Consider the following 24,615-nt stretch of genomic DNA (forward strand, 5'->3'; position numbering starts at 1 on the left):
CAAAACTCAGCAGAGCTTTTCTCTTGAAAAAGATTGGAGAAAAAAAGACCATTCAGAAAAACATGCCAAATGCTGCATGTCATCCTATCTTTGAGCTGTTCAGAAAGAATGTGGGAGGCTTCAGCAGGTGGGAGAAAGGAACACTTTCGGGTTACTTAACTGGAAAGGTAATGTCTTACGTTGATGCAGTGTTTGGCACTGAAATGTTATGGGAAAGTGTAGGTGATTTGGGCTGTGAACTGATGACATTTCCTAGAGCTGTTTGTAATGGTGGGAGAGGCTGCTTACCTCTCCTCTGCTGCTGGTGGTTACTGTGTTTTCGTGAGTATATCTGTTGTTCATGCCACATCGAGTCCCCCCACCTTCCTGCTTTGATATTAAGCTTGGTTTGGAACATGCTAAAGCATAAGCAGCCTTGATTTACTGTAGGAGTGTGATTTCTGTCTTTCTTAGTGTCTTCCTTGATCTGAAGTGAGTACCTGAAGAGTCTGGTAGTAGTTGAAATGGAATAGATGTTTTTAATTGATCATGAGTGTTTATTAGCCTCTAAGAAGTTGTTTACAATATGTGGACAGATATGTTGTAAAAATTAATTCTAACTAGTGTACACCCTCCATCTGACAGCCTGGATACATTTGTTGTTGTTGTATGCTCATTCTCCAAACATTGAAGCCTGTTGACAGTCTGCCTTGCTGGAAGGTGTCACTCTAGCAGGAAAGCATGATGGAAAACAAAGACAGCAAAGCAAACGCAGGTTTCCCTTAGGGCAATAACTTTTGCTTTTATGTAGCAGCCATTTTCTGACAGACACAGAATACCTTACTAAGCTTTCAAGTTCCTTGTATTTTTCCTTCATGTGACTTCCCATGTTCCATGCGAGGCATCCAGAGATGTTGATGCCTTTTTCTACTTCATTAAAGCACTTCCTTGGAGGAACAGTTCCTTTTGTTCCTTTTCTCTTTGTGACTCTTTCTACTTGGCTTTTTTTTTTGTAGAATTGCAAAGATGGGGGGAGGTTAATATTACTACTTTTTTTCAACAGGAACAAAATATATGGTTTTTTTAGACTCCTGTACTTAAGCAGGCTTGAAGGCAGGATCAGAGATTCTAAGTAAATACAGCTCTTGCAGGGATCTGGTTTATAGACAGTAAGTATTTATGGAGCAAATCAAAAGCCTTGACAAACTTTAACATATAAATACAAGTAACCTCCTGAAATTGTGTACTGGTCTGAAAGATTTTTCAAAACTGTAGAAATGACTTATTCTTGACTTTTGTAGTGCCCCCTTAGAACACCTTCATCAGAAACTCTCTTCAATTTGACATCATATGAACGTGGGGAAAAGGAATGTCACTGATGAGTGAGAGATCTACAGTGTTTTAAACAAAATGTGGTGGCAGTGTTACTTAGACCAGTTTTATTCATCTTATGTAAAGATTGACTTCCATATATATTTATTTTAAAAATAGGGTCCCCTCAAGAGGCCATCAGTAAGGATTTAATGAATTTTATCATTTGCAGGGTGGTGGTGTTTGAAAAAAGAATGGCAAAGTGGTGCTTCAAAAGAACTAAAAATATTAGTAATAACCTTTAAATTTTATACTAACAAACCATCGTAGCATGGTTCTACGGTTCTCTTCAGGCTTTTGAGACAGGTAACTTCTGAACAGTATTGAAAAACATGTTAGTCTATACAACATTTTAATGCTGTTTTGTCTTGTTCTGCAATAGAACGGCAGAAGCTATTGTAAGATGTTTTTTTTTTTTTTAAGACACTCTCTTACAGGGAATGCTTTTTAGGCTAATGTTTCTGTGAAACTCCCGTTTCTGGCGTTTCAAATGATAAAGAGATCGTTCCTGCGTATGAGAGATGGATCTAGGCCACTGCTGCTTTTCCTCGCAAAGCAAGATTCCCCTAGACCGAAGAAGAAACATAAGGCACTGGTGTGATTCAGAATTGGTTTTCATTTCCAAATTTGCAGCATCAGATTGAACAAGGTCACCACAGGGATTTGAAAAGCAGACCAATATTAAAAGAAATTCAAACTGTTTCTGCCATCTGAAACAATGTGAAATGTGTGCAGGAGAAAAGGTATCCGAAGCTCGGAGATCAGCAGTATTCTAAAGGATGAAAAGAGATGCACTTTTGAATTTTAACACAGTGTTTTTATGTATTGCACAAGATTACTGGCTTGGAGGTTTGGTTTTTTATAATGGATGGAAATAACTTCTAGACTCTGCCTATGGCTGCAGATATGTTAAAATCATATTTTGCTAAATTGATTTCAGTGCTTTGGGTGAAGGCGTGTAAGTGGTTCCAGGTTAAGAGTTTTTGGCTGATTTCCGTTGCCCAGCCCTGGGCTAAGAACTTTTATCGTCCTTTAAAATAAAACGAACAAACCTATGAGTCCTTTTCCAAAAAACCTAAATAGTAAGTCCAATGTAGACATAATTTGTTTTGCAAATAATTTATTTATCCTTGAATAAGAGATACGCTAATTTTTGGTGAAAAGGCTGCCTAGGTGAGATGGACACTTATGGGATTCTTTTGTTGTGAATTTAAATACATATCACTGTTAGAAAAATATAAAAAGTGGCAAGTATACCAGGGAGATAACAGAATGTAGACATAACGGCATGTGTAATGAAAATTTACTGAACAGTAAAATAGATATTGACAACACAGATTTCTTTCAGAGAGACAAATGACACAGGATATAATGGAAACACAAAGTGGTAGTGTTTTGTGTTATAAACAAACAACTCCCTTGAGAAACTTGAAACATCTTGTTAAATGGGGGCATTACTTCCGCTGTACTGAAACACACATTTTTTACTACTTTTCTTCAGCTTTTCTTATGACAGCATATTTATATTAGGAAGATGTTTTCTTTGATTCTTCTGAAAGCAGCTACACCACTGAAAGTTCTCATGTTGGCATAATTATTCTTCCTTAGGAATTACTATCCTATAACGCTGATTTATATCAATAAAGTGTCTATCTATTCTAGCATTTTTATTGATAGAATCAAGTTAATACTACATCACTAGTTAACATATTTCAACCTGGAATACTCTTAAATTGCTTACCATTCTGTTGGTCATTCTGCATAAGGGAACGTTTGCTGCAGTAGCCCTCTTAGGATAAATGCAACTAAGAACTGCACTGTTGCTGCTACAGTTTATCCTACCCATTACCTGTAGAGTGTGCTGTTTGTGAAAAAACAGTTTTTCTCATAAAAATTGTCTCTGCTCAGAGGTCTCATCAGTGGTTGCACCTTATTTCTCACGTGACTGATGCAGTTGGGCTGGTGCAGACCCTGTCTTATGTATATATAGATTATTGATTTGTCTGAACAATAACTTTGAATTCTGGCCGAAACTGAGGTTTAAATCAATTATCTGTGTTCTTCCTTTAGCTAGACTTCTAAGCTTAGTAATGCTTGTATCATGGCTTTCAGAAATAAAGAAAAATATTTAAGGTGAAAGAGGGTAGCTGAGAGGAAAGACATTGGCCATAAAGGTTAATAAATATTTATAAATACTCAGCACTTGTCTAATATGATTAATTTTGAGAAGGTATCTTAAAGCTTTCTCCTTCCATATGCAGTGGTTTCTGAAAAGGTGGAAAAAGATTTTTGGAAACATTTTTGAAATTATTCTAGCTTGTGTGAAATACCTGCTATTTCCTTCTAACTCAGCTTAGCTCTGCCAAGCCTCTGTGTCTTATTCCTATAATAATACATTTCTGCCTAATGTAGATTGTGGATTATGTGAGAAGTTATTGGCATTTATGGGAAGTTATGAGAATATGTTAGGATAATTTGGCATTTGCTCCAAGGTTCTGAAGGTCAAGATCCCGTCTTTGACAGGATCTTCAAGAGCTGGAGGAGTACTAAGACCTTCTATTCCTGTGTTCCAAGAAACAGGGAGAGCAGCTACATAATCTCCAAGGACACTTCAACTGTGACTGTCAGGCTGGTTTAAGCATATCATCCACAGGCCCGTAAAATTATATGTGCAAATCCTATTTGTATAGGTGCTTAAATATCCGCTTGCAAACCATGATGTAATAATTATCTTTGAAACATTTGGGCTAAGAGAGATACTACTAAAAGCAGGGAAACAGAAAGTGAAGGCTGCAGCGTTGGCCTTACGTTACCCGGCCATACAGCAGAACAAGATGTTATGTGCTGTTCAGATAAGCTTTCAGTACAGTAGCGCAACTGCCAGAAGAGGTAATGAGGTTTGTTGAAGATCTTGACAGCAGACTACAATAAATGGCAAAGATGGTGTAACGTTTCACTGAACATCTGTCAGTGTTTTAAGGGAGTGGATACTTCCATGCCAAACGGGTAAAACCTTTTTGTCTCATCTTAATTAATAATAGGATGTTTTCTTCTTACCAACTTCAATGAGAAATTTTGAAAGCTGGCTTTCTTTCCTTGAAGGTTTTGTGCTCGTTTCTGGAATGCCTAGCAAAGGGAGTAGTTTTAGAGAATTATCAGGCATATACTTTCTTCAAATTATTTGTGCATAGTGCTCTTTAGAGTGTAGAAATTCAGATATATGGCTTAGGCATTTTGAATTTAATGACGTTGTGTACTATATAAAGTTCTAGGTGATCTGGGGAAACTGGCACATACAGGCTTCCAAAGTTCTTGCTATGAATTCACGCACGAAGTGTTCCAAGATTCAGGTAAGATTAATCTCGCCTGAAGATTTCATGTGTTGTTTCTTTTTAGTGTCTGATCCTTATTTTTGCAGATCTTGATGTAAAATGCCAATTACTTAGTAGAGGTCAACAAAATAACTAAGACAAAATCAACATTCTTCTTTCCAGCCACACCACTGTAAGTCTTGCACAGGTTCACAGATTTTTTTCTCCTCAGAAAAGCTAATTGGACATTGGTTTAAGCTTGCATGACATGAAAACACTTCAACGATGTGGGTATCGGGCTTCTGTGCAATCTCAGTTTGTTTGCAGTTGCTGATGTAGGTGAAGATTAATGAAGAACCAGACTGGCAAGAATTAGAAGAGTCTAGCATTACGTTACACGCACTTTTACCTGCTGTGTTATTCCCACAGAAGATACAGTAGGCATGTTGAACAACAGTTGAAAAATAGATAAACATGTAAAAAAAAATTACTGTGTGATTTTTACAGAAAGCAAAATCATCAGGTTCCAGTTTTAAACTTTCTACTTCTGAACTTGTGTCTGAAGAGTGGTTTTGGGTTCCTTCTGTTCTGGGATGGATTGGAGCTCCTCCCTAAGGAAGGCCCTTCAGACCTACATCAGGAGAGATTCTGAGTGATTTCCTGACCTCCTGTTGGCTTCAGAGAGCCAGTTCAGGTAGAAGACTTAAAATAGCTACCACTTCTTACCTACCTGTTCTCCTAGTTCATTAGTTTGCTTACGTGAACTGTAGGGTCTGTGTTTCCCTTTGTTCAATGTTAGTGCAAAGTATCACTATCCTAAGAGTAAGGTGGGGCTTTAGCAGTGTTGCTGTTATTTATGATAATAGTAAAGCAAAAAAAAAATCAGGAAATGTGAACTGTTTGCAGTATCTTGTGTAGGATCGAGTTACTAAAGAACAGCTGTTACTTTAACCTGCAGCACTTTGTTAGCAATTCCTATGAAAAAATGAAGTGTACTAGTTTATTCCAGTTCCCCTTGCCTCCTCTCCCCCAGGATGGGCACCTTCTCCCATCTCATCTTTGCTTATCATATCATCTCTGCTTTTACTCATCTTTGGGGTGACAGATGTTACGGATGTGCAAGGGTTCCAGGGTTATTGCAAAGCTTTAAGGTTTTTTTTTTTGTTTGTTTGTTTAAATATCATGCTTTCAAAGACTTCTTTCTTTGTAAATTATTTTTCAGACTACAAATAACAGCAGTAAAAAGGTTCATTAAATAGTTTGAAAATGCATAATACCAGATCATGCTGACTTGCTGCCCACAGGATGTCATTTTCATCTAAAACTAGCTAGGAGCCTTGAGTAAATTAAAATACAGAAGAAAAATTTGTAATTAATATAAGCCATGTGTCTCACCATGGCTTTGCCAGTAACCTGATTTCATTTTGTTTTTAAATGACCCCTTTTATACACTGTGCTATTGGTGAAGGAGCTCAGTCCTTTACGGGATGTCTGCCTTAGGAACAAGCTTTCAGTGTTCTAATTTTCCTTCTCTTGCTCACAGGCAACACAGACTTCTGAAATATTGTGGTAGTTTGTTGTGTGTTGATCTTTGGTTTGTAATGTAGGAAACGTCTTGTTTCTCAGCTGGGGAGATAGGCCATGCTACAAAGGAACAAGTGTGTTACAAGCGAGACACAGAGAAAGGACCTCATGAACAAGTGTGACCAGTTCTGTGCTGCCTGTGTGCAGAGCTAGTGAGATGTATCCACTCCCCGCTACCTGGAGCGGGACTGCTGGGGGTTGTGTGGTGTGGAAATAACTGGATGAAGATACCGTAGCTTGGAAGGGTGATGCCACTGCTGCAGCCTGTTGTGAGGAAGAGTGGTGGCTTTAGCTGATGTGGAAGGAAAGGGTGTGAGGAGTTGCAACCCCTTCCATGTGTTGCGAAACAAGCCAGGAAACTGTGGTCTATGCAGAGGGTCGTTTTGGTGGCTGTCCACGTACATCACTTATATTTATAAAGACTGTCAAGATCAGACCCATTGCCTTGACTCTTAAGATAGATTTGGAAAATATCCTCTTTTTTTAGTATCTTTTTTTAGTTTTTGTGTGGCAAGTTTGTCTCTGTGTGAGATACTTTAATAAAAGGAAAATTGGTTCTCGAGCTTATCTTGTACAGTGAGGTAAATGGACCTGCTCTTCTCTTTGTCGACATGTTTTCACATAGCAAAATACAACTACATATTAACTTGTGCTCCAGATACTCAAAGTGCCTGTTCAATGGTATCTTACCCCTGGACATTTCTGAATCTGTTTCCAAAGTAAGTGACACAAATAAGTGGTGCTAATGTAGTTCAAGTAGCTGAGTAGATGCCTTTTCTGTGTGCAAATATTTTCTTGCTCATAGGTAATAATACCACTTTTTGCTCTCTGGTCCTTTTTGCTGCATGTGAACTCCAACTATTGTTGCTGTCATGATTAAAAAAAAATATATATTGGCCTTCACATGAGTCCTTAACACCTTGTATTTGCAATGGATAGGTTTTTTTTTAAAAAACCTGCCTGTTATAACGTCCATAATATGATATTATTTTTCAGTGTTGATACTTGTTCATTTAATGTACATTTACAAATACAGAAATCTTATAAGACATTGATTCTTAGCAATAACCAGCTTAAAATGCATGTAGAAGTTAGATTCATTTTAAATTTATGCTTCTGTTTTGTCCCTGACCTACACAACAAATACCAGCAAGTCTTGTGTGGATAACCTATGCAGCCGAGGGATGACTTTCTTTTTCTTCTATAAAACTTATTTTAGATTACTGTAGTGAAATACTAAAATTCAGCTTTTGAAGCATTGGAATAAGACTGTTGCCACTTCAGTATTTGAAAATGTATTTGAATGTTTGTATGGGTTTGTGCTTGTCTTTGCTATTGCAAATAATAATACAGATACATATTTCTTAGACTGGTATTGCTTGCATTGGTATTTGTGGAAGGAGGAGGTTATTTTCAGCTTTTTCATGTCCAAAGCCCTGTAAGTTCTCAAGTATGCATTCAAGCCTTATTTTTAAAAACCTCTAGGGTTGCAGGCATCAATGTAAATTTGTACTTTGTGTGTTACAGCATTCTGAAGAATAGTGATTGCTTCTTTGGACTGCAATAATGTTCTGTGTTTGCAAGCTGCTGGAATGTCCCCAGGTATTTGTGAACTGGGGACATTCCTGGGTTTACCTTTTTTCTTTCTTTCTTTCTTTCCTACTCTTGACATCTGAATGCTCCACAGACATCAATGAACTGGCCCTCATTAGAGCCACAGAAAGATCAAGTGATATGTGAAAAACTAGTCCTAAAGTCTGTGACAGAACAAAATACTGAACTCGGGCAACATGAATCTCAGTCTAGTTGACTAGATGATAAAGTTATGCTTGCTGAATAAGGTCTGGAAAGGAATTGTATGTGAAGTGTAAACTAAACAAAATAGTTCCTATTTTTTTAACAGTTCATTTATTTCTAAGCAATTTCAGACAGTTATCTGTTGTAGAATTTGAACTTTATTCTGTGAAAGGGGCAGTTCAGGAAGCAAACCTCTCCAGGGATGCTCTTGCAGAAAAGCATGAAGGTTTTGGTGGTTCCCCCCCGTTTGTGGCAAAACTGTCTTTATTTTTTTGGCATTAAATAAAGGAATTTAAAAAAAAAAAAAAAAACAGAAAAGAAAAAAGGAAGAAAAGGCAAGCCTTGGAGCAGTCACTGGGGAGACTGTCATTTATATTTAAGGTAATTGTGGAAGGTGGTAGAAGAATGTTTTAAAAGATTCAGTGCTACTGCCTGTTTTCTCAGACTTCATGCTGACTGCTGATGCCAGCTGCTTCGTCGAGATTCCTATGGGCGAGTTTTCAGTGGAAAGCTTAGCGCAGAAACAGTGGGAATTAGGTGATGTGGCAAGAATCTCCAAATTCCTTGGATGTTTTTTTTAAAACTGTCAAGTGAATTTCATTTTACTGCAACTTGTACTCAAACTGCAAATTCCTGTACTTTTTGGTTAGGTGGTAGAGACAAGAACAACACATGGCCTCGAAAGAATCGTGGTGCTACTTGCCTCTAGCAGCAATGCTGTGTTTGTACGTGCACTATTAAGTTAGTTTTTTGTTTGACTTCATGTATTTCTTTCCTTTGAATATATTTGTGTCTTTTTGGTCTCATTTCTGTAATTCTGTACCTTCAGTTCATTCATGTTCTTTGAGGTTTTGTTCTTGTACTGCCAGTTGACTGGTATGAGGCTAAGATCTCCCCTACAGTTTGAGTGAACCACTGTAAATCCCTTTTTTGCAGATGTAAATTCCTGGGTCTAATAATGTTGTTTGCTTCCGTTACAAATCCGTTGGATTCATAAAATGTGAACTCTTCATCAGCAGCTAACCGTTTTGGCTCACCGTGGGGTGCCTTCCTGTTAGTAGGCTGGGAAGAGTCTGTTAAGATTATATTTAGGTCTGTTTTCTAAACGGTAAGTAACTCTTTGCAGCTTATATGTCTTTAATTCCATGTCTCTGTTAAGTGCATAGGATGCAATTAGCTGGTGGTTGTTGTGTGTTTTTGGTGTGGGGTTTTTTTTTTAATTTTATTTTGTTTGTTGCATTCTGGAAGTCATATAACTCCCCTTTCTCCTTTCCAGCCCTGTTCCCCTAGCCCCCTCAAAAAATACTGAAACACCCCAAACAAACTCTAAACTCCCAAGAAGATAAAAGGACTTTAGATTTGGGACGAATCTTAGAAAAACTTATTCTCAATATCTTCTTTACTGAAGATATGTGCATTCACCTGTACTGTATCATCTCCTATTTGCCTACTGCTGCACAGTTTCACTGATGTGGAAATGTCTGATGGAAAAGAAATTCAAGATTGTTGTCTTTTTACTGCATTGAAAGACACCTAGACTTTTACAAAGCTTTCAGAAAATTATTTGCAGCCCATTTAGGGAAGCTGGCTGAGCTATCAATAGATAAGTCGGGTCTTTGCTTGTCTGAGGTATCCTTGAAAGTAAAGAATGCGAAAGGCTGAATTTTCTACTTGAATTTAACAGCTGCAGTTGTTCCAGAGTGAGCACTGAAAAAACTACTGCATATTTTTCTCCAGATCTTCTTTGCTGAAATTATAATAAAGGCTGCTGAGGGCATTTATTTTTGATAATATAAAATGATAATTTTACTTTTAAGGTAACACACTGCTTTAGGGACCACTTTTTGATCTGAGCTTTCCTTAGTTACTCTGCCGCAAAAATAACAATATTTTCAGCTTTTGAGGCTGATCTTGCCTTTCTACTTTTATGATTAGTAATCAGGTCCTGTATGCCCTGTGGCCCTGGGGGGAATGGAGCATCTTAAATGCTGGGCCTACAAGTTGTGCGGTTCTAGTGGTTAAACCCACAGTGGGGAAAGAAATGCATGTAAAAGTATATGTCCATGTAGGCCTATATGTTATATGTTGAGCTTCTTTCTCACTAGAGGGTCCATTATTCAAACCTGAGAGCCTTGTGCTGTGAGAAAGGGAAGCTTGAGGGTTTTGTGCTGCATTTATTAATTGCATACGTTATTTCTCGTTTCTAAGTCTGAAAGGCATAAATGAACAGCTGGGTGCCAGGTGAAGCTGTCAGACGAATTCAGGCTTATCCCAGATAGATTGTATGTCCATCTTTTAAGCTCTATGGATTAAGCCTTGCATACTGTTGGGAAACCATAGAAGATTAAAGCTTTGGCCCAGACATCAGTTTTAGCAGGGCATGATGAAGGCTGTTTCATCTGAGTGCTGTTTTCTTATTTCAAGCAGTTCTCCAGATACTTTTCTGGGGAAAAAATGAGTGTGATTTCTGTAGAGGTTGTCATGTGGAAATTATTTGGTTTTTGAGTTTCTGGGTTTATCAGAAAAGAAAAATTCTATTTGAGTTTAGCTCAAGATATGATCTCCCCAAAAGGAGGGCCAAGCAGGGAGTGTATGGTATGAATGATGTATTTCCATAAAGTTTTTGTCTTAGATTAGAGAATGGCTAAATATGCTTCAAGTTGCTAAAAGAGCTCTTGTCTTTGGACCACTTGATTATCTTAACTGGGAAAGTACAACTCTGTGGTGACAGGTCTGAGACTTGTAGGAGATCCTAGAACAGATATATAAGAACAAAGAATGAGAATGAAGTATATTGACCCCAGATTTTGCTGGGGAAGGTGTCTATCTAGATATTGCCAATCAGTGTAGATTTAATTCCCATTAATCAAGGCACAAAATATTACTTAAAGGCAATAAAAAGGAAGTCTTTAATCTTCTGGAAAAAATATCTTCCTAAAATGAACTATTAAAAAAAAAAACAACAAAAAACCAAAAAACCCAAACCAGAAAAACCCCACCCCCCACCCCCCAAAAAAAACCCCACCAAAAAACCAAAACCAGAAAACAACGAACTAACAAAATACTGTTTAGTATTCAGATGGTCTGCAGGCTTTTATCTTCAGTTTAGATGAAGTAGAACTTTGAAGAGGGGTTGCAGAACTTCCTGTTTTATCGTTCTATCCACTACCATAAATTCTGGAGTCCTATACAGAGGTGCAATGAAATCAACCCCAGCTGAAGTTCACTAAAATGCTTAGTAATGACTTTTATCTCTTCACTTCTTTCTTCAGTCTCTTCCTTTGTTTTATTTTTACTTTTAAACTTACGTGACTTACCTAAGGTAATTAAGCTTTTTCCTCCTGGTCTAAATTCCAGCTTTAATTCTGCTATTCCTCTAGTTTGCTTCATTAGCTTTTTGGCTGCTAGTTTGCTTTTCTCTGGTCCGATGTTATTTCCCATTCCTTATTTTACATGATCTGAATTTTATGAGATTACTGTGCCCTCATTAGATGCCCTAGGTTCTTCTCATGAGTGATTCCTCATTGGCTGTTACGGTATTTACTGGGCTGATGGCTTTTTGAAGGCTATAGATTTCAGTAATGTCCAGAGACTTCTTTGAGGCAGAAGTGCTACAAACTATTTTGCCTCTCCCTTCCTCTCACCCAAAGCTCATAGTGAAGTGGGTGAAATGTGACAGTGAGACTGTAAGCAACAAAAACCTCCTTGAGGATTTTGCAGAATTGCAGAAAAAAAGTAGGATCTTTATAGTGGAAAACTATTAAAGATTTGGAGTACTCCCCTAATCTGACTTTCTTGGAGGGAATGGCACAGCTTGAAGGATGGAATGGAGCAGATGTAATATTTCACATGTCACCTGTTTCTCAAGTACAGTCCTGACAATGGTGTGCTTAACCGGCCTCGCAGTTTGTAATGTTAAATTAGCCAACGAACACTGATGTTACAATTTGTGTACATGTTTCATGTTGGTAGGAGAAGGAAGGACCAGGGGTATAATAAAAAGTGACACTACTCTGCCTTTTTGGTCTATGAGGTGTCCTTCAACTGTATGGTTACTTTCATTAACGTGGAGAAATCTGGTGGTATCTTTTTGTGCACTGCTATTGGACCTTTTAGTCATGCTTGTTCTCATATTTTTGCTGGCTTTCATTCTTTCCTTCATGGCTTTCCTTCTTGCTGTTTTTCTCCTAGCTGTAAAATATTTAATGATTCTTAAAGTTCAGGGCAACTTTGATTGACATAGTTAATGCAGAGTGCTAACAAAGTTCAGAGGGGTTTGGGAATGGCAAAGAAAGGAGTGTGCGGGTGAACAGTTTTCTGTTACAGTTGATGGCATTCCCAGTGAGAAAATAATTTAAAAGATATGCTATTAACTCTTTTTAGATATTAGAAACAATCAGGTGTTGTGGAACATCTCTGATGTTGGAAGTATGGGGGATGAAGGGTGTTCTGCACCCCCTTCATCTTGCCTTTGTGTAAAGATAACATAATGACAGCTGTCACTTCTGGGTTTGTGGTAAGTGGGAGAAGATGGTAGTGTGCCCTTCACCCAGAAGCCCTCAAAGTACAGTTATCATTCAGTGTTTTTGATGATTATTTCAGTGTCTGTTCCCTCATGTTTGTGCTTTTTTTAAGTGAGTGAGAGTAACATGGTCTTTGAGAAATAACGCCATTTATTTAAAGAATCACTCATGATAAAATATATCTTTCTGGGAATTTGTGTTCCAGTAGATTAGCATTATTGATCATTCTCTCCTCACGTACTCTACAGATGATTTTAGAAATCTGAAGCTATTATTCTTTTCTTGTCCAATGTAATTACCAGTACAAGGAATAATCTAATTAGAAGACAACAAGGATGCATTCTAATTGTTCTAATAAATTATGTTAATGCTTTATGCTTGCACTCAGATTTAGTAAGAAATCATTTGACAAAGTGACAGCTTGTCTTACAGTGCTCGCAAACATAACTTCAGTTTTCTCTGACTGAAGCTTACTGGTAGCAGACTTGAAACCCTGTATTAGAAGTTTTGGGCTTTTCAGGTCTGTTGTAGATTATTAAAAATCTTTTCCCATCTAGTATTGGTAGTGCCAGTAAACTACATGCATGTTTCTGATGCTTGTGGAATGCTCTCAGTGGCTCCTCATCTGCCGAACTATTGGCGTGGCATTACTGAACACATGAGTGTACATTACTGTGCGAGGATCGCAAAGGGCCAACAGACCTGCCAGGCTGTAGGTAGTAAACCCAGGACTGAGTTCTTTGCTTAAAATTAATAAGATAGTGCTTATGGCAACATGAGAATGACTAATATACATTGAAATGACATGAAACAGAGCAATTGATAGTGGGGATGGGGTTGGGGAAAGATGTCAAATGGACCTTTAAATATATTCTACTCAACTCATATTAGAAACATCTCTCCCCTGCATACCACCCTTTCATCTCACCGATGCTTTCAATTTATTTCCTTTTGCTGACAAAATATTTCTGACCACTTAAATCTAATGGGTGATCTCTCTTTCTCCAGAAGGAGATGGAGTACTCAGTTCTCACTAAACTGATCTCTGCATTCACTCTTAATTAGATGAAGTACTGAAGGCAGCTCTACTGTTTTGTAGTCGTATTAAGTCTCCAGGTCAGTGATGAGTGCCTGCATGATCTATAATTAGTAACATTAATGGGCTATTTTAGGTTTAATTGTTGGCAACAAAGGGTAACAAGAACTCAGACTATTAATAAGTGCTTTACGGTATTATTTAGAAACAGTTTCCCTAGATCTTACTTATGTTGTTCTATTATTATATTTTTTAAATGGAACACAAGGTACAGGTAGAACTATTTCAGCCATGCCTGAGCTGCTTCTGTGTAGTAAATATGCAGTAAATAGTTTAGAGTTGGATGCTGCCAACCTGAGATCATCTGGATTGCCTTTACTGGGTTTGTGCAAAACTGAGGGAGGCAAGAGAAGGGATTAGTAAGAGCGATTGGTAGACAGAGTACAAGGAGACTTTAAGACTGCTTAAGTTCTCTCTAAAAGCTCTGTGTTCAAACTTTAGACTTTACAGTTGGAAGGCCTGCACTGACTAATCAGCAAAAGAAATTTATTTAAAAAACCTCTTAGACGATAGAATGATGGTAAGGTGGTGAAAGTTTAAATGGCAGTGAGTCAAAGTAGAAATTATAGCTATCCTACACCAGGTTAATTCCATGCATTAGCTATGAGACACTGTTACATCTAGAAGGGATGTAAAAGGGATGCAATTTAAATATTAAAGTAAAAACAGTATTGGCAAAAGATACATTCATCCTTCTGATGGCTAGATGAAATTGCACTGGGTTACTGTCCATCTCTATATGCTGTGTGGCATCCTGCTATTAAGTAGTCTTTCTAACCATGTGGATGAAGAAATACCTTGCCCTTCATTTGCTTAATCTAAAATTCAAATGCTCATTGCAGTGCGCAACTGCATTAGAAGTACTTAGACAAATTAAATGATTCAGTATGGTAGCTTTGAAGAATCCAGTTTCCATGTGGGGAATCATTTTTATCACCTGGCAAGAAGACAAAACGTGAATTTTTACATTGGCTGCTTTTTTGGTAACATTTATGTTGCATGGGATTTGTTTTATTGTTAGTCCATACTCAAAGCATGGACCTGCTATTTAGCTCATAAATGCTTAACTAATATTACAGGTTTTTATGTACATACAGATATTAATCTGTCTACTCCGTACTGAACTTCTCCTTTGCCTACAGCTGACTGTGAGCTCTGCTAGAGCAATTCTTGTATTGATGCAGTTTTGAACCTTGATTTTCTTTGTGATTTGTACCTAACTGCCTGTGCAGTGCCATTATGGTTTGTAACATAATTATGCATGTGTGTATATATTTAAAAATATATATGTGGTGGATATGGTACCTGGAAGATACCTGTGGCATATTCAGTTTTTCAGTCACTTCTTTGTCATCATCTTCTATTGCTGTGAATATTTATAAAAAAGAATAATTTCTCCTTTGGAAAGTTTTAGTCTATTTCCAGTAATGAAGCAGGCCTTTTATATCCTTTACTAATATTTGTTCTGAAATACTGGAAATACACAAACTTGAGAAGAAAGTGGTATCTAGGCTGCATATTCACCTATCAATAACTAGTATCACCTAGTCGAGTTGGATGAAGCTGCTAGTAGGATTGAAGCAAATTCTGTGTATGGCTGCCAGCAGGTCACTGCCTCAGGCTCCTTGGGTGGATGAACACAGGTTGTAACAACGGTTCTGAAGGGCAGCTACTGAGAGCTGCTGGTAAAAGCATTTCCCCTTTGTTCATATTTTCTACCTAACCTTAGACTTTTTCTGCATTCATTTTAGACAAATCTAGGCTGCTTTGAAGTTAACAGAAACTTTGCCACTGATTCTAGGACAGCTGCAATTCATTGCTATGTATGGTGTAGTTCAGGAATTTAGACTGCAGAACAGTAGGTTTTCTGCCTTTGTTTGTTTGTTTGTTTGTTTCACTCCCGCCCCCCCCCCCCATTATAAGGGGAAGAAGGGGAAAAACAGTTGAACTAACTCTCCATAAGGCAGCTATCAATCTGAAGTTTTTTGCAAGCGTGTAGGGAGGTGATCAGTGCTACCACATGCTGCTGACAACCTGTTGTAAATCCTTTATAGGCTCTTAGAAAGCTAGTGCATAATTAACCTTTGCTTGAAAATGATTCTCTTAACCAGAGAAGAAACCTCCCCAGATATGCATGAAAAAATATAATGGTCGTTTCTAGATGCTTCTTTCCTGAACATTTTTATGGCTTATTCCCAAGTGAAACTGAAAACCGTCAGGGCAGCAGCAGCCTGGGAGGGAACTGGCTGAGCAGTGTATCTGAGACCTTGGGGTTTCTGTACAGCCTTAGATTTTACATACAGGCCAGAAGTATGTTTGACATTTCATAGTGTGTAGCAAAATACAGTCTGAAGTGTCTGGTGTAGCCAAGACATGCTCTTAGCCAAAGAAAGATTTATTCAGGGGGAAAAAAAAGCCATGAAAGTCAAAATCCATTAGGTAGTTCCAGGAAAGGGGTTAGACTAGTGTATGTGGGACCACTTGCTGACTTAAGCTATACGTCTGTGAGGTTATCAGCTCAAGTTATTAACTGGACACTTCAGTTGTAACCTTTGGACAAGTATCTGTTGAAACATAAAGGTTTTGTTGGGCTTAGCCTGGTTCTTTTTAGCTGGTTCTTTTTAGCTGGTTCTAATCTCAGTTTCTCTTCCAGTGTGTGCAAGCCATCAGCACTTTCAGGTGTTTTTAATACATGGCTCTGGACTTACTGGAAACCATCCTAAGTGCAGGAGAAAGTGACTCACTGAAGTTTTTGCCTTATTTGGCGGGGAATCTGAGCATTAGTCTTGTTTAAAATCCACATTTCTCTCTGCTAGCTGAGGTATAGCAGGTACTTATTTATCTTACTGAGCTAGACTCAGCAGGACTTCTGGGAGCTAGCTATAGGTTCAAAGTTCAGCCTACAAAGCTATGGGTTGGAAGCTGTTTCCTGCATTGAGTGCATATGCTCAGGGGTGTATTACGTGGGGGTTTTGGGGGTGTTTTTTTGGTGGTGGTGCTTTTTGACTTTTTCTGAAAAAGGTATATAAAGATGGTGAGAGAATAGATAAACTATTTTGAAGAGGGTGAATGGAACTCCAGGCCTTTCATATGAGAAGCAAGGCATGCCCCCCAAATCAGAGAAGGATGAGAAATGGGGCATGGATATGCCTCAAGGTGATGAATCTTTCATGTTTTTTATTTTTCCTTGGTTTACTATACTCCCTGGCTGTTGGGCTTGCAGCAAATCTGGGCGTATAAGTATGTATGTCTCATATAGTTATCTGTCTACTTTTTGGAGAAAATGTTCCTCCCCAAGTACAGTCTCCTTGTAAATGCTGTCATTTGATATCCTGCCTATTAGGAAAATAGTGATCTGGGAAGGGCAAGCTAAGTCCTGCCTTTCTAAAAAAACAAGAATGAAGCTGATTGTTTTCACAGGCCAAGATTTATATCATTCTCACCACGGAGTACTACAAATTCAGTGAGCAGCTTTGTGTTGTTGGCTTTTCTTTACGGAAACTTCTAAAATGCAAGAATTTTAGGTGAAAATACAAAATAGCTGTACCGTGATCAAGGCATGGATCAGACCAGTTCACTGTCCTAATTTGTGGTGACAGTTTTTGCAAATGTGCTATGTTCTTGGTCAGTATTTATGCACTGTTCAGCACAAGCAGAGTATGTTAAACAACGCACTGTTGAATATTGCAACAACTCCCAAATTTGTCTTTAACAGTTTTCAAGAGATCTTTATCTTCCCATGAAATATTTTTAAAAAAAGATGGGAGGAAAAAAGTTAATACTGGAAAAACTGTTAAGGCAGAAAACATTTTTTTGCTTTTGTCCTCCAGAGCTCTCTAAGTCTTAGGTGTAAAGGTTCTGGGCACAGGCTGCCTTACAAAACTTAAGTGTTTTGATATTCCCATCCTTTTGACATTCCCTAAACACTCAGTTCCAAAAGTTTTTGTATTATCTTCAAGAATCAGACTTGTAGGATGGTTTCATAGTGACCGTATAGTCATTGTGTTATAAAAAGACTTATCTTGAAGCATGACAATAAACTATTATGAGGTTCTTCCAAATGGTTTTGAAATGTCTGTATCTCCCAGCTTTCCTAAATTTTACCCAGATGTCTGATAAACACAACATTTCAAGCAGTGTGCTAGACTTGGCAGACACTAAATTCAGCAGAATGTAAATTACATTCAGTGTATTTATATATCCTCTTGGCATTTTTCTCCTTCTGTAGAGTCAGCACAAGTTGTTACCCCAGTGAGTCCCATTTACTAGTAGGCTGGAGTTCAACTGCATGAGATACTGTTTAAAAAAAATCTCAAGCAACTCGCTAGAAACTTATGATATTACAGAAATTACTTGCTACTTTATTTCTTTATGATTTTTCTCACTTGACTGTGTATAATAGTTTGGTTTTTTTTTTAATGTCACCAAACTGGCAGTAGCTGTTAAATACAGTATCATCCTAAAGCCTGCTCTAGTGGAAGCTGCTCTTAAATGGCTTTTATTAGCAGCTGCCACTTTAAGGCTTGTGCATAAGGATTTAAAAAAAAATAAAGAATTTTAATTTTCAAACAACTAATCTGTGTTTTCAACTTTCTCTAAGCTCATCTCACTTCCACACAATGGTAGAACTTGAGAAATATTTTAATTTCTCAATGTGTTTTAATTTTTGACATGTTAGATATCCTAGGTTTGACAAACCACATTCTTACTAATTGAATTACTGTAGCACTGAGTAATTAAGCTGTAAACCAGGACCCACTTTGAGAGCTCCCTTAGAGACCTACAGGGTAAAAATTTTCTGATCCAGAGAGATTAAGGCCTCTGAGTGGAAGGCTGAAAACAATCAGTACGGACAAATAGGTGGGAGTATGGAAGCACAGAAGCAAGGTGTTGGTTAGCATGCTGGGCAGTTGTCTTAAATGCCCAAACCCTTATCTGCTGCTAAGCTTCTTGCAGGTATAACATATGGGGAAAGTGAACTTACAAGAAACTGAAGAGGATTTTTTTTTTAGTGCTATTAAGCAGCTCTCATCCCTGAATGGCACTGTATTGCTTGGATACTCTGCCGCTAATTCTCTCCTTTAATGACTGTGGACATCACCTGAACAGAAATGAAGGTTAAATCCTGTCTGACTAGCTTAACTAATACAGACCCATTAGCTGTCACAGGTGTCTATGATTAGCCTTTGGTTTAGCAATTACAGAAAAATGTTAAATACTCCCATTTGACTTTACAGAGTAGAAGCAATTTCAAGTGTTGTCTGCTTGCTAGTGCTTCATTAGAAGAATCTAGCTTTGCATATCCTCATAAAAGAGCAAACTCTGTGACTAACAGTATGAGTAAAGCATAGAGTAAAACTGCCTCTGTAAGTAGTCTTTGGATTTGGATTTTCTCAGAGCAAGCTACAATTGCCAGCCTTTTCTCAGGGGTGAAACACTGAAAGTTCTCCGTGACTAAATCTAAACCTTTAGCGGACACATTTGCTGTGCATATAGGTGATGGACTGAATAAGTGTCTTAGAAGGGTTTGATAAGTTATATTTTCTCCCTACTCACAGTTAAGAATGTCTGACTGGGGTGGGGAGAAGGTTGTATTGTAGGTACCGGCAGTATTTGGGTTGAGATTTTTGATGCAAGATGTAGTATTAAATCAATGAAAAGTTCAAAAGACTGGAATTCAGTATGAAACACTTTATAAATAAGTTTAAAAAAAAAAAAAATCTACGTCAGGTAGGATGGCAGGGTTTCAGGTGTGCTTTTAGCCCGGTGGCTCCTGTCTCATACTTCTGTACATGTTTCCCAGTGTTGTGGAGCTGTATTCATTCTTGCTGGGACTTCATAAAATAGGATGCACCAATATCAGTATTAATGAAAATCCATCCACATTCAAATTCAGATATCCCAGATATGGAATAGATCTTACTATAAATCATTGGCAAGAGTATAAATCTTAACGTTATGGATGTGTCTAAGGATGAAAATGTAGACATTAATTTGTAAAATCTATGATACTTTGGACAAACAAATCCTTCTTGTTACTGCATCTTTTTTTTAAACGATGGAATATGACTAGTCCCATTATGTGGACATGCTTATGTAACAGCTTATAAATATATATTAAGCCCTTCCTAGAGAAGAGGTCTTAGTAACTTCCTGAGATGACAAATTTAGGAAAAAGACCCATACACCCAGATGAATTAATGTCTCCTTGTCTTTTCAACAAATCCATCTAAAAGTTCCTGAAAGATATATCAGATTTGTAGTTTCTGCTTTCATTTTTCTCTACTTCTTCCTTAAGTCCTTTTCACCCTTGAAGAGACATGGTAATTAATAATTACTTACTTATGACTTTAGGTTATAATGAAAAAACCACCAAAATCATCAAGTTTCTTGCTGTTCCTTGTTTAAAAGGCTGTCCTGAGTTCTGCTTATACCTCTGGGTTTTAAATCCTGTGTTCTTTATTCCAAACAATCAAAATGGTGGGCCTTGAAGCCACACCACAGAATAAAAATTAATGAAACTGAGAACCGATGGAGTTTTAATATAATGAGTTGAAATCCTGCCTGTAACCTTTGACAGTTATTTTTAAGTATCTTTCCTGTGTCTCTCTGCTTTAGTCTTAGATAATGATTCTGAGACATACGCTGAGGAACGAATGTGTGTGATGTCAAGGAAGGTCAAATAACTGAAATATTAGTATAGTTCTAAAACACAGCTGAAATATGTTCAAGTATAAAGCTTCTTAATTAATAGATGGTTAAGCTTTTTGTTAATGTTTGTCTCTGTCAGTCTCTTCAAAGTGTTGGCTTGAAAACCAGTGTTTATACACACTATATAGATATCTGTGTGTGTGTGTATATGTATCATATCTAAGTTGGCCTCTAAAGTTGCCTTTATGCTGTCAAATTGCTTAGCTAGAAAAATATGGGGATGCTTTTTTGCAGGATAAAGAATAGAAGGTTTTTAATGGGACTAATAAAGACGACAAAATATTTTGGTGTTTCCTTTTATGTGATGAGGAGGATTTTTTTTTTTTATTAAGATTTAACAGCTCGGATTCTGTAATTATAATGGCTTTTCACAGAGCAGTATTAAATCAGCTAGCTGAGAAAGGAAAAAAAAAAAAAAGGCAAAAAAAAAAAAGGCAAACTATTCATTCCTTGAACACCAGTGAAAGCAGCTGTGGATGTTTCATAGCTCTAGTGAAGTTGGTGTGAGTGCTTGTGGCAGTGCTTTTTATCCTTCCGTGTTCTGTCAGCTGAAGGCTGTAAGTTTTGGAACAAAGGTAGGCTTTGCTGTCACTTGAAACAGTAAAGAATGCGCACAGTAATCACTCCAGAGACCTGGCACCCTGTAAAATGATCCCCCTCTGTTTGAATGGCTTTATTAGATGTCCCCTTTTAGCTGAGAAAAAGAGAATCAGCATTTATCTTCCTTCCCTTGTTCTTGGCAGTGGTGAATACTGAAAGCTATGTGTGACTTGGTGTTGGGCCACGGAGACTTTTCAGGGCAGGGCATATGGGCTGTTCTGGGTTCATAGAATATGTAGGTCAGGAGGATCCATTCTTGCTTGATCCTTAGCCACTAATACATTAAACTGCTGAAATTACCAAAAAATAAAAGCAGGAGTCAGAAACAAGCAAACAACTGCTCTAACTGTTGATGCTATCAAAGGTAGCGTTAGAGATGGGTTCCTGAAGCAACCTCTCAGCCTCAAGGAGTCTGTCCTGGTGTTTTGACCTTCCTTTGAGGATTGCTACTGGAATGACTAGTTATTGCTGCTTCTCTCCAGACTTGGTTTCCCAGAATAGTTAGTTATTAAAAATCAGTTATCCATGAATTAGTTTATTCATATTTTTCCTTGGAGGTACTTTTATTACCTTCTCAATCTCAGGAAGTTGTTGCTCTGGCAGTGTTCCCAGGAGCTGAAGTTTAGGGCAGTCCCAAGTGGTCTTTTCAGGGCATTTTTGGTTAGGTCTCCAAACCCAGACTGTGGGTGTCAGCTGTGCCATCTGCCAGTTCTAATCCAGGTACTAGTACTAAAGTGAACATCCTAGGGTGGTCATTAGCAGTCAAGCATACTTTTAAGGAGTCCTTATGTTTTAAAATACTGTGTCTCTGCCAACCAGAATTTGTACTTCCTTCAAGCCTTTCTTTCCCATATTGTTAACCTTTCCTAATGCCTAATGCTCTGCACATGGCTGTTAACTTTCTGTTTACATTTGAGAAAGGTGTTTTGGAAGAATACAAAACGAAGTAAGAACTTCTCCATTCTTCTGATTCAACAACAGTTGATCCCAAACACTGGAATTACATTTCTGGAACAAAATATTTCCTCTTTATAGATGCTTATATTACTTTTTTATGAAAGCAAAAGGGTTTTATTGGATGACAGTAAATCATACTGATGGCAACAAAACAATAGACAAGTTACTGATGAGGAAATGACTGTCCCACAAAATGTGCACCTGGATAGAGGGATTTAGTAGAATCAATGAACTACTATTTGGAGCACTTTCCAGTGTTATTAAACATTCTGTAGGCTGACAAAATGCCACAGTAGGTTAATTCTGTTCATGGTGGCTTTGTACTTATGCTTAGAGAAATCCTCATGTCACTAATTTACAGTAACAGTGTGGATTGTTGCATATACTTGTCTCCTAAACATTGGCATATTTCTTACTCCAGGTTCATATTTCCTAATGACTCATTATCAAATCACATTTGGAAAAGGGACTGCTGAATTACTTAGCTAGAATGCAGTCATAGGTTTGGCCTTACTCATGACCTTCACCAATAATAAGAGGCAGCTGCATACATCTTGTGCATGACAGGAATGTTTAATCTCCATTCTCCTATAATACAGTAGTGTAGTTGAGAGTGAAATGCATAGGGTCATGTTGTCCCTTCTTTGCACACTACAAAATCACTCTAATCATCCTTTGCACTGAGCTATATGGTATGGATTTTTTTCTTACCTTTGGAGCTAAAATACTTGTGTAGCTAAAACAGGTCTTAACAAGGAGCTCCTAACTGTGTACAAATAAGAGAAATAGCTTTGCTTTTTAGTTCTCTTCAGACAATGCATTGGTTTACTGTATAGTAGTGGGAAGTTAATGTCATTTCATGTAACCCTTTCCAAAGATTGATTAACTCTAGATGTGCTGTCTGTAAGGATAAGAGTTGTGACTTATTCTGAAGAGCAGATCTAATTAAAACTCAGAATTCATAATCTTTGGGCTGAGGCTTAAAATCTGAATGAAAATGCTTAACATTGAAGCTTCTCACCAAAGAAACATTAGGTTTGCCAAGTTTTTGATTTACAGCAAAATTTGTGTTTAGTGGTTATCCTAAAATACACGGTATTGATGGTAATGCTTTCCAATATGACGCTATTTACTAAATAGGCATTTTGGCAACTGGTACTTTAACAGGTAGCTGATAATTGATGCTCTAAATGTTAATGATTACTGAATTTTTTTGTTTTGATGGTTTTGTGGCAGAAGTACATACTGTAAAGCAATGTATGCTTTTGTAACTCTATGCATAAAATAAAGTCAAATAGAAACTGATTCCCCCCAAACTGAACCATTCTGTTGTGAGGAGTTCAGTAAGATTCCCATGGAGAATACACCTCGTCCCACACAACAAGCACTCATGGATGTATTTCTCCATAGAACAATTTTGTGACCATCTCTATTAAAGATCTCAAAGTTGTGTTTTCTTCTTTCAGGGAAAGATTGAGTAATACGTAGAAGAGGCCTCCTGCAGCCTCCTAATGTAAGTGTGTATTTCTCATATGAACATACTGCTCTGTTCACTGGGATGTGAGACCCATCAGTGATTTCTTCACATGGCCCTGACAGCAATAAACAAATAAATGAATAACAAAATCAAATCACTGATGTGTTGTCATAGGTGGGATATGCAGTACAAATCTGTTTCAGTGCCCATTTCACCAGTGTTTGGAAATCTACGTGCCTCATGTTTGAACTGGGAGCACAGTTTTGTGCATCAGAACATGTTAGAAACAGAAGGATTCCAGTAAATCCAGTAATGCAAAACAGCTTTAGGTACTCGGGATGCAGGCTGTATATAAGGCTTTTTCTTTGAATAAGAGATTAGGCTGGAGAGTCCAACCCCCAGTAGACAGAGCTGGGTGAGGGTTATTTAACAATCTGTGATAGAGTTTATTCCTCTGTATCTCTTGCAAAAATGTTTCAATCCGATCACAACAGCAGATTTTACGAAGCCAAGAGGCTTGGCGTTGCTAAACAGAGTACCCAGCTGCACACCCTAACCTCTGAAGAGAGATTGACTTTCTGCTGAAATCTGTTGTGAGGTACACTCAAATACAAACCTTCTCCTGCTCTCTTCTGCTTCCCTGCTTGTGGCCTTCTGCATCTTCTAATTCTTCACCAAGCTAATGTTATTTAATGGGGGGCTGAATTGTGCAGCTGATGTGCCTGTATGAATTCTAAAATTAAAGTTTAGTCAAGCCAGAGTATCTGCAGACATTGAAGCCTTCAGTCCTTTCAATTCACACCATGTGGCAATAATGGGAACCCAACTGGTCATGCTAGTGAGCTGTAACTTAATAGCAATTGCCTGAAGAAATTATGTAGTGAAACAAGACCTTTCAGTACTGAACTGTTAGTTTTGCAGGGTGGTAAACCCCCCTGGTTTTAAAGCTAGAAGTAATTTCTTAATATTAACCTGTCTTCATTTGTTATAAGGAACCACCACAATACTTCTGAGCTGGGAAGCAAAGAAGGTTCTTACATTTGGGTTTCATTGATCTTGTTATGGTGCCCCTCTTTGATAGGATTGTGGATTTGTTTTGGTAAATTGTGGTGGAGTACAATGGAAATGGTGCAAGAAAGCATGAGAGAGAGCATGTGGCTGCTGGTGCAATGTATTGAAGTATCAAAGCTTTGGGTATAGCATCAATTA

General features: G+C 37.8%; 1 protein-coding gene across 11 annotated transcripts in view; it reads left to right on the forward strand.

Annotated features, from left to right (window-relative positions):
- The window catches only part of FHIT (fragile histidine triad diadenosine triphosphatase), a 627,817-nt gene that overhangs the window by 100,921 nt on the left and 502,281 nt on the right, over window positions 1–24,615 (forward strand). For 4 of the 11 annotated variants that reach the window (XM_064453589.1, XM_064453591.1, XM_064453594.1 and 1 more), the window contains one exon: window positions 23,396–23,442. The exons of the other annotated variants lie outside the window; for them this stretch is intronic. The gene's annotated coding sequence lies outside the window, so the exon portion shown is untranslated. The remainder of the gene's footprint in view (window positions 1–23,395; window positions 23,443–24,615) is intronic. 11 annotated transcript variants of the gene reach the window in all.

This window comes from Phalacrocorax carbo, chromosome 6, assembly GCF_963921805.1.
Source record: "Phalacrocorax carbo chromosome 6, bPhaCar2.1, whole genome shotgun sequence".
Classification (NCBI taxonomy): domain Eukaryota; kingdom Metazoa; phylum Chordata; class Aves; order Suliformes; family Phalacrocoracidae; genus Phalacrocorax; species Phalacrocorax carbo.